This window comes from Echinops telfairi, unplaced genomic scaffold (assembly GCF_000313985.2).
Source record: "Echinops telfairi isolate 266 unplaced genomic scaffold, ASM31398v2 ScPeMD7_5868;HRSCAF=6743_1, whole genome shotgun sequence".
Lineage (NCBI taxonomy): Eukaryota > Metazoa > Chordata > Mammalia > Afrosoricida > Tenrecidae > Echinops > Echinops telfairi.
Window position 1 is genome coordinate 9,573,571 of NW_022109768.1, and position 7,815 is coordinate 9,581,385.

At 38.4% G+C, this 7,815-nt stretch overlaps 1 long non-coding RNA gene across 1 annotated transcript in view; it reads right to left on the reverse strand.

The window, feature by feature from the left end:
- Positions 1–683: 683 nt before the first annotated feature.
- The window catches only part of LOC123522357, a 13,824-nt gene continuing 6,692 nt past the window's right edge, over positions 684–7,815 (reverse strand). The window contains exons 2-3 of the long non-coding RNA XR_006680622.1: positions 3,646–3,768; positions 684–1,680 (exon numbers count right to left, since the gene is read on the reverse strand). This is a non-coding gene — a long non-coding RNA (uncharacterized LOC123522357). The remainder of the gene's footprint in view (positions 1,681–3,645; positions 3,769–7,815) is intronic.

The window sequence follows — 7,815 nt, forward strand, 5'->3', positions numbered from 1 at the left end:
ATAGCCTTCACACCCCAAACTTTTAGACGTGTAAAGAGTCTGAGGAGCCCTGGTGGCGTGGTGGTGATGTATTGATTGCTAACCTCAAGGTCAGCAGTCCAGAACCACCAGTGTATTAGTCTGGGTACTTTAGAGAAATGAATCAACAGACACTCATGTATAAGAGAGAATTTTATATAAAGGCTAACTGTGCATCAAGAACACATCCCAACCCAGTGCTGCCCAAGCCCACAAGTCCAACATTCACCCATTAACCCATATGTCTAACACCAAGCCACAAAGTCCTCCTCCATCTCACAAAACAGAGCACTGATGCCGACTGCAGGAGGAAAGCCTAGTCAGTGAACGTGTAAGCATCTCAGCACTGGCAGGGGTCTCCACATGGCTGCTCCAGCACCCAGGGCTGCATCGGGGTAAGTCCATGTGGCTTCTCCCTGGAGATGTCTTGCAAGAAGTCAGCCTTGCAAACTGAAGCAGGGAACTGCTAAGGCAGCTGCACTCTGGTGCTACCATCACAAAGCAAGAGACCCGAGAACTCGAAAGATGAGGCTCACAGAGCCATTTATCCCTCCGCCCTTCAATTAACCCCACATGTGTTTATAGGCCAGGTTGGCACAATAAACTAACTAACTCAACCAGCCATTCTGCAGGATAAAAGAGAGGCTTTCTACTCCCATAAACAATTACTCTTGAAAACAGGGGCGGTTCTACCATGTTTTATAGGCTCACTATGCATTAGAATTGACTCAGTGGCATTCAGATTTTTTAATCGTTTACATTGAGTTTAAGGAATCTTACATAATTCAAATGAGATTGGCTTTCTTTGGACAGGTTCCCTTCTGACTACTGACCCAGGTGAGGGCCCCTACTGTGATCCTCCCTCTGTCTCCTTATCCCTTCCCCACTTGCCTGGGCATTCTAACTTGGAAAGGATTGGCCAGGTTGATGTCCAGACTCGACCACACTAAAGAAACTCTCCCATAAGACATCTTCTTTACCTCACTGAATCTTTCTCCCTCTCCTTTTCTCTCCATTTAGCTTCTCAAAAATCCCCTCTATCTCCTCAGCAATTCGGCTTTCCCCCTTTATGTTATTTTATCTTGTTGAACTTTTGGTGAACATTTTCAGAACATATTTGTTTTCCATTCAATAATTTATACACATTTTATTCTGTGTCATGGGTTGCAATTCCCTCACAGTACTCGTGTTTCCCCAGTCTCCTCCCTGGGTTCCCTGTTTCGATTTGCCCTACTTTCCTGCCCCTGTCTGACTTCTGAGCTCTGTTTAGAGCAATTGCCCTTTTGATCTCATATGATTGTACTGAAAACTGCATTCCTTCCTTCCTGGTGTTATCATTCACTTTTTAGGTCTGTCTATTGTTCAGGTGAATCTGATCTCTGGGGTGGGTTTGCCGTCAGGGTAAAGGGTATCTAATTGCCAGTCTCGGGGATTCTACTAGTCTTTATCAAGCCAATAAGTCTGGCTTTAATGTTGTTCTACATTTTCTCTCCCTCTGTGTTCAGGACTTTTGATTGTGATTATGATTAGAATAGCTGGTAGTGATACTTGGGTACCATCTAATACTTCTTGTCCGCAGACAGTGAAGTCTATGGTTCACATGGTCCATTAGCACTTTTCACTCATGTTTCTTGGGTCTGGTTTTCTTTCATCTTCTTGGCTCTGGAGAAGGCGAGAAAATAGTTTTGTCTTTGATGACAAATTGCCAGAGAGGAATTAATTTATTTCTAATTGCTTTCACACACACAAAAAGCTTTGTACCAAAGCTCTTACTGGACTCATAGTAAACGGTAGGTGAAAGAAAGATACACGTATCACCACTGGGAAGAGATTGTTGTTGATTCTCTGTGTGTTCTGCTCCAACTGATGATCATTCCAAGCACAACAGCACTCAACTGCTTTGATCCCTAGGGATTTTGTTAACAAAAGTTTAAAGAAACATGTTACCATGCCTTTCTTCTCAGACTAGGGTTCTTAATTACCATTGATTTTTTTCATCACCATATTCAATAACTTTTGACATTTTTATAAACACTAAAATGCCATCTTTTGTCTGCTCTGTGGCCCCTGCTGAACTGAGTATGAATATGTATATAATGGCTGAAATAAAATTATAATAATAAATGAAGAGGTGAGTGGGGTTTCTTCACACTTCCATAGAATGGTCCTTGGTCCATCTAAACTGTCCGTATGCAAGGAAGTATTGATAAGCTATCAGAATGTCAAGTGGACATTCATGGCTAACTGTATAAGAACTTGATTTATTGCTCAGTTTTCAAGGAGTATTTGGGGTTGTGAGGCTCATAAACATTATTTTAATGTTGACTTTAAATTATTTACTATATAAGGCATACCAATTAATCAAGCAGAAACCATTCCTTACATAATTCTATACAAAAAATATACTCATTTTTATATAATCCATCATTTGTAAATTACTGAATGTCTGTACCTATCAACTTGATTTGTACACAGTCCGGCAAAATGCCATTAGTTTAACACATATTTTGGTGTAATTTAATGTATTTATGCCTTTGGTTCTTGAACTTTCTAAACTGTAATTGCAGGTGTTGCAATGCTAATGAAGAACAATGAAGTATGTTCAAGTTGCAATATGATCCTCAGTTTGCTTCTTATTTAGCTCATGGCAGTGTAGGCTGAGCTCAGCTAAGCAGTTCTGATCTCAGCTTGGCTCCCTTCCTCTTGTGTCTGAGGGCAGCTGTAGATTAGCATCAGGTCAGATCTGTTGATCTTGGCTGGGAGCTCTGACATATGGAATCTCTGTTGGATTAACTGGGTTAACTTGACTCTGTTCTTCATGGCCTCATCATCTCACTATAGCCTGGTCTTGTTAACATGATGGAGGAAGAGGTTCAGAGAGAGAAAAAGCCTATACAGTTTCTTAAGTCCTGGGCTAGGCCTCAGCACACCATCACTTCTGCCACATTCTATTAGTTACAAGTCACAAGATCAACCTCAAAGAGCTGGTTAAAGGGACTCCACTTCCTGCTGGACAGATCTACGAGCTTCCATTTCTAAGGACATGAGGACAGGGAGTTCTGAACAATCATGACCACTCTAAGTGCCTTGGATGGTGTCTGGCTTCAATAACAAAGTATTTAATTGACTAGCTAGCTATTTCAGTAAATGTAAATGGCCCTGCAAGATCAAAGTGATTTTGATTAATCAGGTGAATGAGATCACATAAATTCTTCACTCCTACTAAATTATATTTTACAAACACAACACATAGTTGAAAATGTATCAAAACTCAATCCAAATACAGGGGAAGGAGTCAACAAAGCAGGAACTACACTAGTTTTCTCCATCATCCAGTTTGGCACACCATCACCAACACCCACTAGTCAAGGTAAGACAGGCAGACCATGAGAGCCTGCCATTAAGCAGAGACCTTCATTTTCACCTTGACCAATGGAGGGGTGGGGAAGGGAAGGCCAGGAGCTGGGAATGGGAGGAGGAAAGAGGCAGGCATTCTTCCCTTAGGGATATCTGGAGGGTGATACTATGAATTACCACCTTGGGTGACCCAACTGTAGCGGTGCCACTGCTTAGATTTGGGTCAGTTGGGCATGTCACAGCAGCCTGTGCGATTTGTTTTGGACTTACTTGAAGGTTGTGAAAAGTAGCAGCACAATTTCATATGGTTCGTCTCTCGAAACATCTATGCAGACAGCTTGGTAGGGACTCACCCACTCTTTCCCTGAAAGATGGCGCAACTATCTTTATCACCTAAAGGTTGAAAAGAATAAAGTCGTTTAAGAAACATGTTATTGTAACAGGCAATAGGATCCTGTTTCTCCAATCCGTAGTTTATATCTCAAACACTGTTTCGAATCCAGAGTTCTATTAAGTGTTCCACGATAAGTAGTTTATTCAGATTAAGCATTTGAAATATCTTATTTTGCATTTATATGATGAGCAAATCAACCTGCACTCAAATTTTTAAAAATCTGTGTCCACTTCATATAGTCATTCATAAGTATGTTTATGCCTTGCTGTAATGTTGAATTGGTGATACTGCAATACAAACATCTATTTACTGCTGTTTGAATATGCTGTATTGGTTTAACTTTTTGCACACAAAAAATACAAGTTTCACTTTTCTAAGTAGCTTGCCTTACATATTCACTGTTTTTAGAAATCTCACTCTAGGCTTTCCTGGTTTGTTTGTTTTATACATTTGGTTTTTACATATAAGATTTAACTTAATGATGATTAATTCAAAGCCAAATTTCTTTCTCAAATGTACATTTCTGAAGAGACCTGGTGGCCTTTATTTGGCTGTTTTGATAAGACCCTGAATTTTAAACCAGCAGTAGCTGTTTAAACCAGAAAGTAGCTGTTTGTTGAGGCTCTAATTAGCATCTCACTTGTTCATCTAGTTGTCTTAATAATTAAATGTCATCTAATTTAATATAAAAAGTTTGCCAAACTGGCTGCTGATGTATGAATTTAAAAATGTATTAAACCTTTAATAAACAAAGCAATAAACTGTATTGATTACATAACTAAACTTTGATTACTTTAACTTTATTTGCAAATAGTTGTATCTCATCATGTATGTAATAGTACACAAGAAAGAACAATAAAAAGTCAAGTATAAAATAAAACTCTTACTCAAGCTTTGAATATTTATGTATGTCGGTAACTACAATTCAGCGTTAAGGAGACAGTTTAATTTTCTTTATCTGCTTATATGCAATATTTTTAAATGAAAAGCAAGGAAATTGATTTCAAAGAAATATTTCCCAATTACCATATCTTTAAACAAATAAAACATGCATTATATATGTATATATGTGTAATTTTTTTGCATGCCAGCCAATCCCCTCACACATTAGTTTCCTATGCTTGCAATATGAATTATATGTGTGCCCATGGTATTTACAAGGGTATACTGAAAGAGAAAACATGGTAAGTATAACTCTTTAAATTCATCCTTAATGTAAGAAAAACTACTTTCATTATTACAAACTTACTTTTTGAAGAAGAGTCTATGAATCAAATTAGAAATGCCTAAGAATTGTTAGCAACTCACACCAAAGTGACATATGAAACTTTCTCTTTTTTCAAATTCAAAAGCTGGATCTTCTTTGTCAACCAGTTTTCCACAAGTCAATTTTGACTCACAGTGATCCTATCTGGGCCAGAATACGAACTGGACTCCATTGGTATTTCAGGTTGATTTTTCAGAAAGGGGTCAGTAGACCTATCTTCCAAGTTGCCTCTGCAGTTTGGAAGCCAAGCAAGTCAGCCACTGGCACCAGACAAGGACTCTCAGTCACCTAACAGACCAGAAACACTTTGAAGGGAGGTAGCTAAACAGCCAAACAAAAGAAGCTAATTCAATTTACAAATTAGAAGATTTACACTTTTACCTCAGCAGATGGATTTGTCTTCAGAGAGAAATACAATAGAAATGATAAACTATAGGGGTGAAAATACTCCCCTATGGTAAATCTGGCTAGCTTTCCCTCATCATTTTATTGGAGAACTGCTTGGTGGCAGTGAGTCTGGTGTGGTATAGACCTCTGGAGTCTGGTTTTGGATATCCTCATAAGATGTGTAAGTTAAAAGCAATGAACATACCCATGATGACACTGTGGATTTTATCCTTTAAAATGAACTTTTGCTTTAACAGCATGACAGCTTCAAGTCAACATAAAGTATGCAGATTTCTGTGTGCCAGAGATAAGCCGTGGACACAGGCACAATGACTTTGAACTCTTCATCCCAAAGATGCATTGGGTGTGTTTTTTATAAATTGAAATAATAAATAATAAATTGGGTCTAAAAGTAATTTGTGTTTTTTGCTGAGCCATCGACTCCCAAAATATCTGGATTCTGCGTCTCTAAGACATTACATTATAAGCTGCATTCCTTTCTCAAACTCTTATACATGTAAACAGAGGTAAACCGTGGTAATTTTGTTTCTTTTAAAGTTTTTGGTCTTCCTTTTCACCCTGTCAGCTAAAATAGTTCTCTCTTCATTCAGAACACATTAAAAAGGGGAGGATATTCGAACATATGCAATATTCTTCTCTATCAATTCTAGGTCACTAAACACTCTGGTTTACTAAAATATAGATTTTTCATTCACAAGAGGTAGTTCCCTAATTCTTATCTGAATTTTCTAAGGAAGGTGGGGTGGGGGAGAGAGATTTGATAAAGGTATAAGCAGCTCTCAGTATTGAGACCTCATTCTGAATGGGACATTTTCTCATCCAGAAAGCATTGCTATGTCATTTGCTACCTGGTAAAATAAATAGGTAGACATTTGGGGATGTTGACAGATTGCCAAATAGTCATGCTTTCTCTTGTTTTCATCATGATGAAAATTTTCAGAAATGCCCAAGTGTCAACCAAGAATTGACGAAAATTCAACCATTTCAAGATGTACCATGTGCTTGAGAATCGATACTATTAAAGGAGTAAGTCCAAGCTGCACTGAAGGTACCACAAAATCAAAAGCCAACTATGGTTCCAGGAACTGACAGGATTTCTATTGAGATGTCTGAATAAATAGATACAATACCAACAGCACTCACTCACTGTTTATGCCAAGAAATTGGGAAGCCAGATAACTGACCATTCAACTGGAAAAGATCCCTATTGTTGCCCATTCCAATAAAAGGTAACCAAAAAACACAGGAAAATTTTTTAATAATGCCATTAATATCCCACACAACTAAAATGTTGCTGAAGATAATGGAATGACGGCAACAGCAATACATTCCAGGGAACTGTCAGAAAATCAAGCCAGTTCTGGAGATGACAAAGAAGAAGGGATTTTGCTGCTAATCCAAGATGGGTCTTGGATGAGAGCAAAGGATGTCAGAAAGATTCTTGTGTTTTACTTACAAGACAGAGGAATTTAAACGAGTGGATCATTACAAATTATGAATAACATTGTAAAGAATCAAAATTCCAGAATGCTTCATTGTGCTCATGCATAGCCTGTGCATATACCAAGAGGCTGTGATTCTAACAGACAAGGGGCTACTGTGTAGTTTAACATCAGGAAAGGTGTGCATCAGGGTTGTCTATGTCATCATCCTGACTCAATCTGTATGCTGAGCTAACAATCTAAGACACTGCACTATCTAAAGAAGAATGAATGTGGCATCAGATTTAGAGGAAGACTCATCAACAACTTGTGATATGCAAATGACACCCACTTGTGTGCTGAAAACCAAGGCTTAAAGCACTTATGACTGAAGATCAAGGACTAGCGCACACAGTATGAATTACATCTTAGCACAAAGCAAACATCCCCTTGTTTGGCCCATTATTTACCTTGTTTAAAATGGAGAAATGATTGAAGTTGTCAAGGGTTTCCTTTTCCTTGGAGTCACATGCCCATAGAAACCGAAGTCGAGAAATCAAAATACATATTTCATATTACACCGATGCATAAGGTCTCTTTAAAGTGTTTTTTAAAAAAGATATGCCACCCTGAGGTCTAAGCCACGGTATTTTACTTCAATCCCTTCATATGTATGTGAAAGCTGGAGAATGAAAAATTAAGACTAAAAAAGAAGCAATGTTTGGGGATTATGGTATTGGCAGAGAATATTAATTATACCAGGAACTTCCAAAAGAACCAATAGATTCATCCTGAAAGAAGTACAGGCAGAATTATCCTGAAAAATGAGGAAAGCAAAACCGTTGGCTCAGGTATCTTGGACGTCACCTCGAAGTCAGACACGATGCTTGGTAAAGTGGATGCTTGGGTCAGTGTAAAAGAGAAAGATCTCCCATGAGACAGGCTGACAC